Source organism: Bos mutus, chromosome 27 (genome assembly GCF_027580195.1).
Source record: "Bos mutus isolate GX-2022 chromosome 27, NWIPB_WYAK_1.1, whole genome shotgun sequence".
In the NCBI taxonomy this organism is placed as follows: domain Eukaryota; kingdom Metazoa; phylum Chordata; class Mammalia; order Artiodactyla; family Bovidae; genus Bos; species Bos mutus.
In genome coordinates, this window is record NC_091643.1 from 32,067,763 (window position 1) to 32,087,278 (window position 19,516).

At 40.6% G+C, this 19,516-nt stretch overlaps 1 protein-coding gene and 1 long non-coding RNA gene across 3 annotated transcripts in view; one reads left to right on the top strand and one right to left on the bottom strand.

The window, feature by feature from the left end:
• TENM3 (teneurin transmembrane protein 3) overlaps window positions 1-19,516 on the bottom strand; it is a 622,438-nt gene that overhangs the window by 328,011 nt on the left and 274,911 nt on the right.
• On the top strand, window positions 10,834-15,234 carry LOC138985918 (uncharacterized). Of its 2 annotated transcripts, none has more exons than XR_011462849.1 (3): window positions 10,834-11,048; window positions 11,131-11,284; window positions 12,175-15,234. It is a non-coding gene; the product is annotated as an uncharacterized lncRNA (long non-coding RNA). The 2 variants fall into 2 exon arrangements; XR_011462850.1 differs by having other exon boundaries at window positions 10,840-10,961.

Genomic DNA, 19,516 nt, shown 5'->3' on the forward strand with positions numbered 1-19,516 from the left:
GCAATCATATCTCAATATAACGTTGATATTCCTCCTTTGAAAAGGGCTCATGGAATATATTTATCTCTAGTAAATACTCTCTTTCTGAGATCTAATATTATGAAATAGCCAAACTTTGGTTTGTCAAGCCCGTGAAGAAAGGTAAACAGTCAAACTAGCTAAGTTGGTATTTGGTCAAAATGAGACATGCCTGTATAACAAGAACTACTTTTGTCTGTGCCTTGCAAATAAACTCAATTTCAAGAATAGCTCCAAAAAAGTTTTGGTCACGGTACTATGATGAAACTTGAGAACAGTAATTATCTATTCATAATGAGCACAACCACCTTCATTTTCAGAATCTCCATCACCACCAAAGATAGGTGTAGCAAGCATCCATGCTCCACAGCACAAGCCCCGTTTCCCTGGAAGCCGGTGAGAAAGGATCCTCCTTTCCCAGATTAGCTCTGCAGGGGACGTCTTTTCTTCCTATTCCTTAGGCAAGTCAAATTAACAAAAAAGCCAGCATGAAGCCCCAACTTCCCTCACCAGTGACACCCTCACAGAAATCCAAATATTCACATAGAAGCAGGACAAATATATGAAAATAAGCTAACTCATGAGCACACAATGCAAATATTTATTGTATATTTTACTGTACATGATGTGTTTTATTACCATTTGTCTGATTTTCTTTTTTTTAAAGAATGTTGAATCAACTGAAGAAATTCTACAGGACTTTTGCAACAATCCACACCACTTGAAGCCCCTGATCTGGTTTATTTCCCTCTTTTCCCAACTTTTCCAAGGTCATACCACCAGATAATGGTTTCAATGCTCATTTATCTGACTTCCTAAGCAGAAGTTCTTAGCAGATCAAAACTTAAAAAACAAAGAAAGAAAAGAAAAGGAAAAAAACCCACCAGAGTATCCTTGGGCACAAATAAATCAACACAAACATAATTTATCATTTTGCCAGGTTCAATAATTACCATTTTGATGTGTTAATAGCCTTTAAGAGTAAAGGCATTAGTCATCAATTAAATAAACCATTAAATGGGGAGTAGAATTGTCAATAAAGTCATTATCTACTAATTTTCTAATCAATGATACTAATCATTGCTGGATATTAACCAAGGTGTGAACATTACCTATATCACAGATGATCATCTATGATCATGGTTCACTAAAAAAAAAAAAAAAAAAACTAAGGAAGATTAAAAATAGTACAACACTAAACACATACTCTTTCAATAAGTACTTGCTGATAAATTACAAGATTTGCCTTGAACATATATGGAAATAGTAACATTCAATGGTGACCATATTTAGGAACCATTGTACAGTGGCAAATTCTATTCTATAACAGTAAAAGAAGCTACATATAAAGCAAAGTTAGGACCAAAGTCATAACAAAATCTAATTTGACATTTAAAGTGAAGGCAGAATTCAGTAATAAAGGATGATATAAAATTTGAGATTATTCTTCAGTAGCCGTTATTCTTCAGTAGCTGAATACCCTTATGCAAATCACTTAATCTCTTTAAACCTCAATTTTCTCATCTATAAAATAGGGAGTAAGAATATTTATTGGGGCTTTCCTGGTGGCTCAGTGATAAAGAATCTGCCTGCCAATGCAGGAGATGTGGGTTCAAATCCTGGGTCAGGAAAAGCCCCTGGAGAAGGAAATGGCATCCTACTCCAGTATTCTTGCCTGGAAAACCCCATGGACAGAGGAGCCTGGTGGGCTACAGTCTACGGGGTCTCAAGAGTCAGACATGACTGAGGGACTGAGCGTGCAAGAATATTAATACTTCATAAGCCATCTTCTATATTTCAGGTGTTCTGAGGTGTTATAACAATTTGTCTTAATGCCAGAGTGGACTGGAAGGATTCTGGGTTCCACTTCCTTCTAAATCATCCTCAAGGGACAGCAGGAGCTCCTAGTAGGCGCATGCACCACGTCTAACTGTCGTTGTCGTTCAGTTGCTATGTTGTGTCCGACTCTTTGTGACCCCAGGGACCGCAGCACACCAGGCTTCCCTGTCCTCCAGTCTCCTGAAGTTTGCTCAAGTTCTTGTCCACTGAGTCGGTGATGCTATCTAACCATTTCATCCTCTGCCGCCCTCTTCTCCTTTCGCCTTTAATCTTTCCCAGCATCAGCGGCTAGCAATGTACATAACTCCTCTAGGCCTCGTTTCCCCTCTTTGAAATGGAGCTTGTAAGAGCGTTTAACTCTCATTCTGAAGGTGAGGTAAAAAGAACATCCATAGAAAAGGTTTAGCACAGAGACAAGGACAAAGTACACAAGAAATCAAATATTAGACTTGCTTCTCCACTTATAAAATATGTAGTCCAGATTAGGTAATCTTGAAGATTCTCTTCAGTTCCCAAAATTTCTAATTCTGTTCAATTTCACAGGAGGAGTTAGTAAAAAAATTTTTTTTTTAATTTTATGAGGGTTTTTTGTTGCTGTTGTTCTTAAGGTCAATTAAGATGGGGTGAAAGAGTAGAAATATGGAGTTTCTTTTTGGTCCTTCTGGCATGCCTGACCTGTTAACTTTTTGGTAACAAAAACATTAAAGTGTGTACTAGCTATTGCTCCAAATATATATTCCAAAGGATATATCTTCCTTGCTTTACCCATCCAAAAGAGAGTGCCACTAGATATGTTTACCAGTTTAAAAAATCAGAATCACAAATATTTTATCAGTGAGTTTAAGTTCCACATGTATCCATGCATGAAATGTTAGCAAAATTTTTTCCTTACTCTAATTCAGTGTACTGGCTTTCTTAAAAGTCCTTAACTATGGAAATTAATATTCTGCTTCACTCAAACACCTAATACCTAATTGGAATTTAGCTACCCCAAATTCTCATCTGACCAGAAATGCAAAGAAATGGAGGCATTAGACCAAAAAGGCTTCTGAAAGGCCAAAACTCATAAAGCTAATAAAATTAGCTCTGAGAATAGTCTTGGCTCAGAACCTTTCCATTGCTATTTTATGCAAAAATTATAACAACAGAATAACTTTGGCCATTTCTTGACAGAGTAAAAGTCAAAGTCACTCAGTTGTGTCCGACTCTTTGTGACCCCATTGACTATACAGTCCATGGGATTCTCCAGGCCAGAATATTGGAATGGGTAGCTGTTCTCTTCTCCAGGGGATCTTCCTAATCCAGGGATTGAACCCAGGTCTCCTGCACTGCAGGCAAATTCTTTACCAGCTGAGCCACAAGAAGCAAAAGCTGACTGCATGACAAGGGAAGAAAATGAAAAAACCTATCTAAAAACTTATACATGAACGACACAGGTCATTAAAAATTCTCAGCAGTGTAATATCTAGACTAGGTCTGCAATCACAGAGCTCACACAGTCCCACGTTCAGATCTCTGTTTCACCATTTTTGACCTGTGTAATGCTGAATTTATTTAACTTTTCTATGTAAGAATCTGCCCATCAGTACAAGGCAGAAATCCCTAAGAGGGATTTTGTGAGAATGAAATGATATGTATAAAGCATCTTGCATAGATTAAGGACTCAAAAATGATAGCTAAAAGTAATAGCAAACACTGTCCAAGTGGGGCTTTAGACTATGGATACTTAACCCTTACCAACTTCAGACAAAACCATTATGCTTACAGAGAACAAGATAATTGATGTGCATAATGATGACCTTCCATTACCAAGAAGTGAAGTTGTATTTAAAATACTCGTTCAATAAGCATTCAACAACATTTATTGGATGACTACTATTTTCTCAGCTTCCAGCTGCAGATGGGTATCGATGAGTGAGACACAGTTGTGACCTGAAAGAACACGTCCCCCTAGTGGAGGAGAGAGAGCTGTAAACAATTACAGCATAATGTGTATGTAGTAACAGAAACCTGTCCCAGGTGCGTGAAATCTACAGGCAGCAGCCAGCTCTACCTGGGGCAAAGAGCAGAGGCTTCAGAGAAGACATGCCCAGCAAGTAGGATCTGGAAAGATCCATGAGAAGGCAGGAAGAGGTGTAAGTGGCGCTGACCAAGTGAAACTGCTGAAGCATGGATGGAAAGGTACAAGTGGAAAAGGCAGAGGGAGGGATGACGAGAAAGGCCTGATTAAACATACTAAGGAAATTTGGATCCAACCCGAAGGGCATAACAAAGATTTTTAGGCAGGGATGTGCCAGGCTTGGAAGTATGACTCAAACTGACAACGCTGATCATAGTGTGGAGGTTGGATTAAAAGAGAGAAGGCAGGGAAACCAGGTTAGAAGGCTGATGAAAAAGTCTACACATGAGAGGAAAAGAGCCTGAATTCAGGTCCTGACTGTGAGATCAGAGTAAAGAGAAGTGTGCGGTGGGTGGTGGTGGTGGGGGGGGGTTCATTTTAAACATATTTCAATTCAGCATCTTCGTTTTCAAAATTTTAAAAATCCTTAAAGACATAATCCTTTGCGATCAAGAAAATGTGACTTGCCTGATGGTACTATTTTTGGTGATTTTTAGTGTTACATAATTCATAGCGTGATGGTAGGGTGATACCTCTAACCAAGTTTGAAATAGTATTCTAGGAATTTTGCTAATGGGCCCACCTTTTTCTTTTTTATGATAAGAGTTATACTTAGTCTGATTAACTTAATAAACAGCAAAAAGTAAAGCATGAACTCCAATCGGTATGTTTAAGGCCCTTTGCCTAGGAAAACAATCTTGTATGCTGCACTTAATTGCTTTAACTGGCATTTCCAGAAATGTTAGATCTTGCACTGCATTTAATAAAACTCTTCCTATTAGTGAACAATACTTGTTCAAATATTGATGCTAGAATTCCATTTTAATGGAGTTGACATAAAAGACATCACAAGGAAAATCTTCGCCATAAAGTGAACAAATCTAAACTATAAATCTTCCGGTTTGGTCTTGCCTTTTTTAAGGGAAGTAATGAGTCCAGAACAGCAGCAACAGAACTACTAAAACCTGAAGACGGATCAAGTCAACATACTTAGGCACTTGTTAAAACAAACATGATTCCCACTGCTAAAATTGAGGTTGGCAAGTCTCTCCTTTTAATAGCTGAGACACAGTTTTAAAGTAGCAGAATGGCAGCTTCTTTGCAAAGAGACTAATCATCACCATTAAAAGATCCTTAAAAGCAAATACAGAATGGTCAGTCAGCTCGATCACCTTAATTTTTAATGAAGGAATATCTCCATACCTATCAACAGATGAGATGAACGTATGAAGGAAAATCTACTATCAATAAAAAAGAAGTGAATTTTTAACATACCCCTTCCCTTGGACTGCCCATGATGAGAGGAAACAATATTTGAAAAAACAAAGAAGCAACAGGAAAAGTGGGATGTGACGATGTGTCTGTGATAAACCAAGCAGGGGCGGCCATCATAAAAAAGCCAATGGCTTTTTCTCCCTCCATCAAGGTCACTCTACTGATGGTGGGCTCAATAAGATGATAATGCATTTAACCGCTTTCTGACTTTGCATCTGACTTCGAGCTCACAAATCCAAATGGCCTTGTTTAACTACCCTGGCCTTTCAGCATTTCCCTGAACAAAGACAATTAAGGAGATGGTACTACCCCCTACTACTACAAGAACTGAAAGACAAACTTTTAAGAACACTGCCAGGTGTCGACTTCACTAATGTACAATTTTTAAGCGGGAGGTAAAATGAAATAATGGTTAAATAATTAGAAAAGGTTAACAGTGATAAGTTTGTTATGTACAGAAGTTTTGCTTTATTTCACATAAAAAGCTTAAAAAGAGTTCCAGGCTCTATTTTACAGGTCTCAAGAAGCGGATTCCCTCTCTCCCCTCCGGAAAGTTTAAGATTATGGAAAAAAGGAGCTGTGCTGGAACGAACATGACAAAGTGTCATGGAAACATCCACACATTATTTTAATTTTTTAAAATTTCAGATCAAGATGTCTGAATAGAAAAAATGCAAACACTGCTCTATATCAGCTTTTGTTAGTCATTTTGGAATACTCTGTAATACATCCTGGCTTCTAAATGTACAAAATAAGACTTTTATGTGAAACTATTTAAGAGAGGGGAATAATAACATTTAACAGGGAAACTTTTTAAAATAGCATAGCATCTGGTTTCCCAAACTGAACTATTATTTAAATGTGATGAGCCCTCAAATATTTGTGTACACTTTTCAATTATTATTCTTCCCTTGGGAAATAAATTTCCCATCAGTAATATCCATGCATAAATGGTTTCTGTGATACCAAAGATGTCGCTGTTTCCATCCTTTTGTAGTAAAAAGTAAGAGTAGATAATTTAAAACTTACATATACAGGATTGGTAACTAAGCAGCTAGGTTTCTAACTAAATCAACATATAAACACTAATTTTCAAACAAGTGGTTTCTTCTAAATCTTAACATATGTATAATTTCAAGGTTTACTAAAAATATACATAACCTAATCATTTCAACACATCAAAATGTTGATCTCTACGGGGGAAAACCAATTTTGACATGTCAAAAAACAAATACCACCTACCAAATACCTAAACTGAGATTTCATGTCGAAAGGCCTGAAACATAAATATTATAATAAATTTTCATTTTAGAGAAAACTACAACAAAAGTCATACAAATCTCATCTATTTTATATTATATATTACTACCGAAATCTGTAATGCCAAGCAAGTTGATAAAACTAAATTATCATGAGTATTTACTATAAAACACCTCTTTTAGAAAACAGAATCAAGTGTCATTTTGGCTTTAAAATATTCAGTATTTGAGGATATGGAATCATTTTATATATAATCACTTAAGATTGATAACAATGTCTACGTTTATATGCTTTGAAAGAAAGAAAGATAGTGAAGTCGCTCAGTCGTATCTGACTCTTTGCGACCCCGTGGACTGTAGCCCACCAGGCTCCTCTGCCCACGGATTCTCCAGGCAAGAATACTGGAGTGGGTTGCCATTCCCTTCTCCAGGGGATCTTCCTGATCAGGGATCGAACCCAGATCTCCCACATTGCAGGCAGACGCTTTAACCTCTGAGCCACCAGGGAAGCCCATGGATTTGTCCAAACCAATGTGAGAGCAAAAAACTTGCTGATAACCCTAATCTAAGCCTTTGGGAACCCCTGGCTCATCTCTCCCATTCCTCTAACAGCCTTTATCCATCAAATCCTTTTGGGGAAGTTCCTCAACTTGTATTTATGATTGCTATTGGAATCAGCTAAGAACCAGGTCACTGGAAGACCTAACTCATTAAACACTCCAATAGTTGTGGCTTAGCTCTAACTGTAGAAGCTGTGGGCTAACCCAGAAGGGTACAGCTAACATTATGCTTAGAAAAAAAATCCTACTGCCCTTGATTTACTTACTTACGTTCTCACTTCGACATATCACTCTGTCTCCTTCATGGTACCAAATGCACAATATCTAAACATTTTATTTCTCAAGTGTTTGGTGCGAAAGCACTCATATCTAGGATAAGATCAAATAACTCCACTTACACTTTAAACTACACAGGTACGTACTCATGTGTGTGCATACACATATTTGCCCAAAGAGTAAGAAATCCAGGGTAAAGCAGTAGTATACCTACTAGCATAAAATGTAAACTTTTATAAAAAGAGGGAAAAGTTAATAAAAACTACTGTTAGACTAAAATTTAAAAGAAATATACTGCTCTACATTTAGCATTTAGGTTTAGATTGTCAAAAAGGTGGTTTGTTAAAAATCTTTATCCATAATTGTTTAAAGTTTAGAAGATAAAATAAATTATAAAGGGGCTGATGCTCCAAAGCCCAATCTCTTAATTGCTGATCAGAACTGAAAATAGATCTTTTTTCCTCCACTAATTGAATGAGTCTGGTTAAACCTTTTGAAATACACTTTAGAAAATGCAAGAATACAGCTTAGAACAGGTTCTTTAATTTGGGTCATTTTCTGTTACTTGCAATAGTGACGGGTGCTTAGCAACGCTGTTCTGGTGGCCCTTTTAAGGAAATGAATACCTGGAATACAGCATTTTAATCTATTTTATGGCATTAATTATCAAGATCACTGCATTTAGACAAGCCTCCTTTGCCACTTCCCTACATTATGAAAGAAAGGAATCCTGTGATAAATTGAATATGTTATTTCAGATGACAGAAGATCCTGTGCACATCCCTTAGCAAGTAAAAATACATAAGGACATAAAAACTAACAGTAAAGAGAAGTCACAGAAAGGGTGAGTTGAAATGTTTAGACAGGGCTCCTACACTGAAAATCAGTGTTCAGACATCTGCAAAGGTCCATATGAAGTTGAGTTCCTCTTTCTCGATCTTTGAGGAAAATTAAATTCTATTATGCCACACACTAGGCCACTGAAATGTGATGCGACACAACGGAAATGTAGCTAAGATTTTATTTGATAAAGATTTGCTGAGTCTTTTAAATACTGATTTTATAAAAAGAGGACTCTAACATGAGACATGTTCACAAAGAACATCATTTAAACCATGACCAAGTTATTCACATCCTATATATTTTAACGTGCTCAAAGGATTAACAATCGAGAAGACAAGAAAATCAGATAAAATCCAGACTTAGCAAGTATTTTTAAGAAACCAAACTGCCAGGTTACACTCTGTAAATACGCCCATTCACATCTTATTAACAATCACCAAAATAGGTTTAAGAATGTAGTAATTAAAAACACTTGGAATACGATTTTCTTCTTTTTTTTTCTTTCCCAGATCTCGATTATCATTGTTAAAAGTACAACTCTTCTAACTTTTTCCTCATAATTACACAATTCATTTCAGATTTCTTATCCTAAAGAAGGAAGGTATCAATATTATATACCACCATCCTCTTCAATCGTTACAGCTAGTAAGACATCAAGTGAATCTCTCTTTGTCTACAATGTATCCTAATTTCAGTCTTCAGTAGTCAATTTTTAAAAGCTTTTAACACTTAGCCTCCAAAGCTGAGAAAGGAACCTGTTTAATAACCTGTGATCATATTTTGTAAGTTTCATTCTAACGGTTAATCAGCTTCCTTTCAAATGAAACATACTTCACACGTGATTTCAAATTTATCATCAAACTGTGTAAACCCACAGCATATAATGGGATAACACCAACATTTCTCAAGTTTTTTTAACCTCTTAAAACTGACAGACTCTTACTTGGGGTTTGGGGGTTTTGAACAGTGCAGTTGCCTCTTAACGCCTGGGAACCCGCAGAAAGAAGAAAATGTGTGGCACTAAAATAGTCTCCTACCAGGAGGGAGGCTCAGTAAGTTAGCTGTATTTCTCAATTGCCTTCTCTGGATAATTTCAATCCGTTTCTTAAGGGCTACTTTAACAATTAGCACACAGAGGTCTCTGGATGGCTTTCTGAAACACTGAAAAACCAGAGAACAAAAGGTTTATTTTAAAAATGAAAACCTTGGCTTGTACAACTCCAGACGTGAATCTGCTTTCAATTACTGAAAGTATTTCCACTTCAGTGGAAGGGGATCAAATCTTCAACTACACCATCTTAAGGCACTGAATTTGATTATACTAGGCTTTCACAAGACAGAATGAGTTTGTGACACAGGCACACATTTCTGTACATATCCTTTAGGAGATATCCCAGAGGGGGCAAAGATACCAGCACAGGGCAAGGCTGGAAATCCGACTTATCATTCTGAAAGCTGCCACAGATCTTTGTTTTATTCTAGTAAAACACATACATAAATGGGGCAATGAATTTTACTTCAACAGATAGTGTGCAAGCTTTTCCGCCACCGCCCCCCCAAGAAATCATTCCCAACTAATTCCTCCATGGGAGTAACCTGCACTGAAGCACAACGGTAAAGTTGGATTTGTTTTAAAGGCTGCCCTGCAAAAACCCTCTCGTGGCAAAATTCACACGCTATTTCGCAGAAGAAAAACTGCTCTTTTCATTACTAGCCGGATGATTTTGTGCCTTTCCACCCCTCCCATGAAACCACTGGCATGATGGATTTTAGTTCAGGAAACCAAAGAACTGACTGATTTCGGCTCAATGCAGATTTAAAAACCCAACAGACATAAATTATCCAAAACCACTCGAGCTCAAGATGCGCGCCCCCACGAATTCAACACCGCACACCGCAAAAGTCACCGAAGGCAGGAAAAATGCCAGCTTCCCCTCCCGGGTGAGCGCGGGATACTACTCATAAAACAGCCACCTAATTAAAAATCCCCGGGAACAAAAGACTCCATGCTCCCCGCGGCTATACCTGCAACCGCTCCGAGTGCTCAGGAGTCCGGGAGAAAGTTCAGCCTCCACCTCCTCTCGCCACCCCCAAAGGTGGCCCCTCAGGGGTTAAAATGCCACCTCATTTCGGATGCTAATGTGGCCTCGGCCCCGATTCCCACCCTCGCGGAGAGCCTCCTCCCCTCTCGACCCCACCGCGGAGGAGATCGCGGCCGCCTCTACGGCCGCCGCCGCCGCCGCGGTCTCCGGGCGCGAACAAGCGATCGAGCCGAGCCGCGCGGGCAGCCGCGCGAGGAGCCGCCCAGGCCGCCGGGCCGCCTGGCCGCCGCTCACCCACCTTGCCGCGGCGCGCCCTCGCTGTGGCCGTGCGGAGCCGAGCCCAGCGTTGCCAAGTTGCCTCGGTCTGGAGCGTATCATGTTACAGCGCCGGGCTCGGGGCTCCGGCTGCGAGCGGCAGCCAGACATGATAGGCTGAGGCTCCTCTGTTTACACCCGGCCGCCGAGGGGGCGGCGGCGGCGCTTAACCCCTTCGCGCCGGGCCGGGCTAGGCCCGGCCGCCGCCGCCGCCGCCCCGCTGGCCCCGCGCCCCGCCGCCCGCGTTCCCGGTTGCCGCCCCCTGACCCTCCCCTTCTACACACACAGACACACGCATGCACGCATGCATGCATGCATGCACGCGGCCCGGGCCATCTCCACGGCCATGCCCCACGCCGTGTGAAAACTGCATCCCAAACTGGTTCCAGGCATGCTCTTAAGACCCCGATTGGAGGTATTCCACACACACACACGCGCGCGCACACACACACACGGACACGCAGACTCTCAAACATCAATATTCCCTCCTGGGCTTTTGCAGGTTGCAGTAGATTTTTTTTCCAAATCGGATTTTCTCCAGAAGCGCGACTTTGCTGTGCTTACAAAAGAACCTCTTTCCCCAGCACAGGAATGAATCTCGACCCCCCCGAGTCGCCACCCGGTAAACCTCACACGGCGGTAGCGTGGACTTCATCCGGATGCGAGCGGTGGCCACGTGCCCCCCTCGTCGCGGCCAAACTAAGTCCTGGAGCTGGCGGGACGCGCTGCTCGGGGAAGGTGGGCGGCGGGGGTCCAGGTGGCGGGAGGGGTCGCCAGCGGGGCCTGGAGTCCAGCGGCGGCGGCGGGCGCGGCTTGTGTGTGCATGTGTGTGTGTGTCGCTTGGGAACTGCAGCGGGGACCGACTCGGCCCGGATCGCCCCTCGGCCTGGGCTGCTGGCGCTCGGCCACTCAGGTCGGCCCTGGGGCCCCCGGGCGGGCGGCAGGGCTGCTGCGCGAGCCTATGGTGCTCTCCAGGGCCTCGGACCGCATCCACGCCAGCCAGGGGGCCCCGGGGAGGGGAGGAGGTCCCCGGGGTTGGAAGCATGTGCTCAAGTGGCCTGAGCTAACTCTGAATGATGCACCAGGGCTGGACAACCCGTATCTGGAATACCTAATGTGGCTTCCTTTACTTTTAAATGCAAAACACTTGATACTGCAAGATCTTACATTTTAATTTTTTTTTAAATTGCCTTTTTCTCCCTTTAGATCCACTTTTATCATGATTTTTGCATTGCCTCTGGGACAGCGTCCCTCCTCCCTTTAATTTCTCTTTCTTCTAGAACATTCCATCCCCTTCAGCCTCTTCCTCCATTTAACCAAGAAGGGGATGACTAAATGTCCAGAGATTCACCCGTGTTTTCTTCCAGTCCCTCCAAATCCCTCAAGTATTATTATGAATAAAGAAACAACACAAGCAGTATTTACAATACCAGGATCAATCAACATAACCGTTACCTCATTAGCTGTCATTCCACATTTTAACTCTCATCTAAAAATAGTACACCAAAAAAAGGACTACTTAAGAAAGCATCTGTGTTTTTCCTTCATTTGTGAATAAGACCCAAGAAAGATTATATTCTTTCCTCATCTCCATGATCCAACAACTGTAATTTCTTTTCCCTCTTTAGGTTTTCTTTACCTGAACTCTGGTCGCTTTTTAAAGGTAAAGCTACAGCCATGTGACTACAGCTCACCTACCTCTTACTGGATACCTTTCCTGTCCAGGTTTCATTACCGTCTAACGTCGTCCATTGTCTCTCATGGAAATGCCTGATGTTTCTCAGTGTCAAGCAAGGTCTCTGCACCTCAGTGTTCTCTTTCAGTAACAATGACTCTTGTCTAATTGCAGCTCACAAACACATTGTATTATGTGATTATTGCAAGTATACTGCTTATTCTTTCCTGAGTGATCAATAGCTCCACTCTTTAACGAGGACATCATTAAGATATCAGAGAAAGTATTTTAACATTCCTTTGGCACAGTCTAAATTTCAAACTTATTTCAAGGTTTTGAAATTCTCCTTAGTAAAATTGGGTCAAAAAATAGAACAATAGGTATTTTGTGGGGCACTGAAAGACTTCTAAGTTCTTAAGCAAATATCTTGGTAAGTCATAATATTTTGAAAAGGATACTTACACGAATGACTGTAATGTGTGTGACTCTTGGTGGCAGGGGGTGGGGATTGCCTGAAGTAATTGCAAATAAATACTATAGAACAGTTATAGATCCTGTAATATGAAGAAAACACATTCAATTGGAATCTAAGAAGAATTAAATAGGTACAACATTGCACCTTTAGAATTTCCCCAGATCCATGGGCTTGTGAATGCTTCAGATATATACCCCCCATGTTTTTGATGCCACCAGTGATCAGATCTGGATTTGAACTAGAACATTAGGAGACAGGAAGATAAACACTCTAACTGAGGAATGAAAGGTTTTTAAATCTTAAATCACCGCTTGGGTCAAGATGAATCTCAAGAAGACTGATACTTGGCACGCTCATTTCCCCAGATAAATGCTATGTAAATTGGTCACTGATGGATAGCATTTATTAAAATTCCAATTTAACATGCTAATTAAGCCATGCCCATCTACAAATATCAGATACAGGTTAGGTAAATTTTTATATGGGACTACATTGGAATCTTCTACATGTATATCTAATTCTACCTTTTCTGAATACAAAACTAATTATTTTCAAATTGGACCAAGACATTATCCCCTGAGAATGATCAAGGGCTGACTTTGAACACAGCTGAGCAGCAGCAGCAGCCCATGGGGAAGGAAAGGGAGAGATGGGATTTTAAACAGTTTCTATTGCTAAAAAGTGAAGGACTGTTTCCATATATATCTTCCCAAGAAAAGATACAAGGTTTTCTGGCCACACCCATCCCTGCATTAAATCACTGCCATCTTTTCAATATTGGGCTCCACTGAAGAAGCACATACCCAGACACATAATAAGGCACACATTAAACGTGAATTTTCATTTCCTATTGTTTGCCATATTGCTGCTGTCAGGAATAATTAGCCTTATGGATATTGCCTTCTATAACTTAAGCATTTCTTGTCTGAGATCTGCAGAATTCCCCGCAGTTCCATGAGCAGACGCTATCAAATATGTTGAATTATGTGGCTATTTTATGTTGTAAATAAATAACCACATGGAATCATACTTGTGCTGTTAAATGAATTTTACTTATAACTGAATTTAGTTCTTTAGGCATAAAAGCCTAATGACTGCACACCACGAAAAAGATTTTTAAAAATGCATGAACCAAATCAAATCAAAGCAAATTGTGTTTTAGGAAAAAAAAGTCCACGCATGAGCTATTACTTCAAATTGGCACCAACTTAGCTTTAATATTAAGAGTTCTGCTGACCTTTTGCTACACAGGCCCAAAGCCTTGAAGAAAAAGTAGAGTTTAACCAAAACTGGGATGATTATCTTCTTGCTAATGGTTAAGCACCAAATCCATATTTTCAGAGATGCTCATAAAAAATCATAATCAAACACTTTTAGCTGTGTTATATATGTGAATGTGATAAAAACTAACACTGAGCACTTTGTATGACTGTCACTATACTGAACATTTGACATATACCATTTTTATTAATTTTCTAAAGCCCCAGTGAGAAAGTAATATTATTATCCCATTTTATAAATGAGGAAACCTGAGCTCAAAGAGCCCACATGGAGTGTCAGAGACTAAACCCAGCCCCAGGCCCTCAACTTAACTCATTTCACTAAACACTTAGTATCGACTCATTAGTAAAAACTGGTATTAGGAGTGTAGTTCACTTTCAAAATAAGATTTGTCAGGATAATCCACACCAAAGATTTGAAAACATGATAGTCAACTTTAACAACCGATCATTTGTGGATTTGGGAGGGGGAAAAAAGAAGAGGCACGACATCTGATTTCTCCTACGTTTTGAAGCTGCGTTTGGCGTTAAGGGAACAAGTAACATGGGCTTCCCTGGTGGCTCAGTGGCTCTCCTGTCTGTCAATGCAGGAGACGCAGGTGCAGTCCCTGGGGTGGGAAGATACCCTGGAAAAGGAACTGGCAACCCACTTCAGTATTCTTGGAAATTCCATGGACAGAGGAGACTGGCGGGCTGTAGTCCATGGAGTCGCAAAGAGTTGGACATGACTGAGCACCTAAACAACAACAATAGGGAAGTGTATCTGTCAATCCAAAATTTAGTTTCTTTAAACAGGCTTGGTTAAAAATTATACAATTGATTATGAAACTAAACTCAGCATTGTATTCTGTTAGTAATGCATGTATGAAATGTGATATTTCATTTTTTGTCTCTGCTGTAAATAAATATTTTCAACAATTGTTCTGAAAAACTTGTCAGGTTACTTCCACTTTTACTGATATTTCTGTTAATACAGACTTCCCAGGTGGCGCAGTGGTAAAGAATCCGCCTGCAATGCAGGAGATTTTGGAGGTGTGGGTTTGATCCCTGGGTTGGGAAGATCCCCTGGAGGCGTAAATGGCAACCCACTCCACTATTTTTGCCTGGAAAATCCCATGGACAGAGGAGCCTGGCGGGCTACAGTCCATGGGTTCTCAAAGCCTCAGACACAACTTAGTGTCTGAGCATGCACGCATACATTATATGTAACTGTTCCTTTTAAAATAACCAATATATCAAAGAAACTGTTTATGTCACTGAACTTACAGTGCACTGACATCAATTGGTACATAATAATTGTACAATTACTTTAGTTACATGCTGTAAATAAAATTTTAGACTTTATCTTCTGTTTTGTAAAGTGTTATTTTGTCAGGAGCACAAAAATCCCGAACAGCTGTGTGGACTCTGTTATAAGCTGACATAAACTTTATTTTAAAATCATATTTCCGGGTCCTTTTTCCAGTAAAGTTCACTTATCATTTACACTGGAACAGAAATAAAGGTTTGAAAAAAAAGACATAATAAAGGCCAATTCATAATTTTTCACAGATGTCTACAGTAAATCTAAAAGGCTAGTATACTATGTAGGTGATCCTTTGATCCAAACTACAGAAAAACCCACCCACAATATAGCTCTTTATTTCACAACTGTTTGAAATGACCCACATCCAAATTCATTTCTAAAAGATAAGTTTTCTTCTTTATTTTTAGAAGCCTTATGTTATTTCGCCAAAACCACAAGTGACTTCTGAAATCTGACCCATGATGAAGACTTATGACACTTCATCTCCAATCAGTCACATGTATGGTGTGTCCAAAGCACTGGGTCTGATTTCTGTCTTAAGGCAGATGACCTTGGGTGGAGGATGACCTTGGGCAGGAGCATGCTGGGTCCTCCACAGCCCAGGCAGGCAGAGAGGAGGGGAATAGGATGTGGGTGTGTGGAATGAGGTCTGGACGCCTTGCAGGGGGGCAATCAAGCAATACACTATCCAGAAGGCTTAGCAGGCTTCAGTCCTGTGCCAGCAGATACCCAAGTGGGAGGGACGTGGGTAAGGAAGAGAGATCATTCCTCTCTACGGGTGAGAGCAGGACCGGCCCAGGAGCACAGAGCTTTGACAAAAATCCAGAGAGCCAGCAAGAGGTCAGATGACGATGGCCCACACTCTGTCTGTGGAGTGTGTTTCTCTCTGAATAAATCCACGTCTCACGTATCACTTTGTCTCTCACTGAATTCTTTCTGCAATGAGACATCAAGAACCTGAGCTTCATTAGGTCCTGAAACCAGAAGCGACTCAATCATGCAGGGCAGCACATGGTGATCTGTGACTCAGAGATGCTGCCATGTCCAGTGGAGAGAGACTCAGAACACTGGAGATTCATGAACAATACTGAAACTCCAGCAAATGCAAGAAGCTAGCATTCTTCATTCCAGAGAAGATCACAATGTGATAATCTCAAGAAGCTCATCAAGAGACCACTTGAGGCCAGATTAAAAAGTGCAGGCCCTGCACACACCCTGATCCTTGCTCTAAACTCCTCACCAAATCCCACTGGGTTGGGACACAATTTTGAGGTCATTAGCCCCACTGTGTATGACAAAGCAATAAAACTATTCTTTTCTATCACCCCATACCCAGCTCCCAAAAAAAAAAAAAAGAGGTCAGATGGGGGTAGGGATGCCAGGAACTGGGAACATAGCAAGAGCTGAGGGCCCAATCAAGCCACCAAATGTCCTAAGGCAATGTTACAAGTGTGTGCGTAGCAGTGTGTGGAACCCCAGTTCTACGTGAGTCAACCTCCACATGGAGGTGCACAGGAGTGGCCAAGAAAGAGGGAGTGCCACTCACCCTTGGCAGGTGGGACCAAGGTCCCAAAGCAGCAAGACGAATTCCCAGGCTCACCCGGGGGTGGCAGTGCTTGTCCATGCTGGCAACTTATTGGGGTTCAACTTATTTGTAGGTTTTGACAATAAGAACACACTGGGGGAGGTGCTTTGAAAGTACATGGGTATGTGATAAATAAAGATGATTGAACTGTTTTAAATTCTTCAATCTGGACTATTTGTTTCCAGCCATCATTCCACTCACTTAACTCCAAAGCATATTTTTGTGTTAGTTCTCAAAAACTGACAACTAACTCAGATGTCAGAAAGCTAGGCCGTAGATCTTTGAAATGAAATATACATAAACAATTTGTTTTCTCTGTTCAGATGCTAAAATTTAGTCATTCATTGATGGCTAGTGATGAAGTGATGTGGTCAGGTGGGTAGTTGTCTGTAAAGGCACTAGCTGCCTGCAGGTCAAATCCCTCTTGCAGTGGAGAGAAGACAGAAATCACACAAAGTCCCCGTGCTCAGTCACTCAGTCCCTTTGCGACCCCATGGACTGTAGCCTGCCAGGCTCCTCTGTTCATGGAATTTCCCAGGCCAGAATACTAGAGTGGGTTGCCATTTCCTCCTCCAGGGGATCTTCACAATCCAGGGATCAAACCCACATCTTTTGCATCTCCTGCATTGGCAGGTGGGTTCTTTCCCACTGTGCCATCTGGGAAGCCCTACTGGTTAAACTTCTAGAGTCACTCTTCAAAATTCATAATATCAAAAAATTTCCAAAGAACCCATTAGGTATTAAGACCATTTTTGCAAATAGGTATTAAGGTCTTTATTGAAAAACAAATCTGGATAATCATTAATTTTAAAAAGTTTTAATTAAAATTTTTTTGTAAATTTTTTGCTCAGGAAAGTAGATTTTTTTTGTCCCCTGCTAGTTACAAGGATAATTAAATTTCACCCTCACCAGAGGGGCAGGACAGTTCTGTCTTTGGCTGTGAAGGTGGCAGGGATTCTAATTTACTATTGACAGTGCTTCTTTCACTTTGATAGATGTGAATTCAACTTCATTTATTGAATGCCTATTATGTGCCTGAAACACCTTAGATACTTTGGCTTGAAATGCCATTTTTAAACCTCACAGGGCAAGACTAGTTTAAAATTAATGTAGAAAACTGTATTTCCATTGTTTAAAATACTCTGTAGGGGAAAATACACTGTAGGCAAATTTCTACCTGGTATCTGTCTTGGTTCATTAAAAACAAACAAACAAACAAGTATGCTTAGGGTCCTGCTAGGGGCAAGGTAGGAGTTTACAGGGAATCATACAAAGGTACACCTTAGGTACCACATGAGAAGAAATGAATTCTCTAGAAATGGGGAGGTGAGGGAGAGTAAAGAGAAAAACAGGTAGAGACAGAGGCTGACAGGTGAGGAAAACTCCAGTGACGGTATATCTAGTCCTGTGGGCTTGCAGTTTCTGGGTGACAGCAAGCTTCAGGGGCTGTCTCTTCTAGAATTGGCACAAACGGAATTAGGTCTTTCAAAAGATGGAGAGGAATTGAAAGGCAAAGTAAGGGCATCTATTTATTTGATGCAAAGCAAGGTGACTCTAACCCCCCAAGGCCGTCCCACCGCAGTCTGAAGATCCTGACCCATTAAGGCAAGTGTCCAGGTGAAGAGTTTGACTCAAGACTGCACAGGTGTTTCGTCTACCTTCCTTGATGGCACTTTGACTCCAAAATAGGAACCACTGTGAAAATATGTAGAACTCTGTGTTATTTTTGGCCAAAGGCCTTTGCAAGATCTTCCAAAAAAGATTTGCACAATGTGATTTCCTTCACATGAATTTTAAAGATTAGGGCAGAACAAGTTAGAGTATTTTTGAATTAATTTCATAATATTACTCATTAGATCAATATATCACAGTGTCACTTTAACTACAGAGTCCAATATAGCTTTCAACCAGATGATATAGGTGTCTAGAATTAGTAGAAAGGCTCTAATATTTAGGTGCAAGTCTAGGCTGAATAACTGTGCCCTTCTTGCTTGTGTTCTAGAATCGATGTTGGGTAAATTTCCCTTCAAGAAATTTCTGGTAGGGTTTCAGAAGGATAGTTATAATGAGGACTTTTCTAACTGGAAAAAAAGTAGTTAGATTAGTTGTGATTAACAACAATTTATGATTAGTGAGCAAGGTCCTAAATTATAGCAACATATTCACTCCATAAAAAGCTTATTCCATTGCTTGCTGATTTTTTCTAGCAATTTTAATTAAAAAAAAATGTAGTGTCATAATCAACAATAGGAAAATCCGTGGCTGTGATTCAGATAAGCAGGCATCTTTTTGTCCACGCCTTCGGTGATGTGAAGAGACACAACTGAAATGGATGATAAAATGGGCTCAGTGCAAAAGAAAAGAACCTGTAAAGAACAAAGCAGCTTTGATAGTTTGCAGACTGACACCAGTGAAAACACATCACAGTCCACCCTTCAGGGATTTCTCCACTTGTCTACAATTTCTCTGAGAATTGGGAAATTCAGGTTCTGGACATAGCTCTTCTGATGGGCTGTGTAATCTTGCTAAATCTTAGTTTATCTGGGCTTCAATTTTTCCCTCTAAAAAGGGGAATATCTCTCGGGCCTTCTGAATCCCTTAAATGGCCGTGCAAGAGTTTCTTCCTACTCCTTTAATGTTCTAGGATAA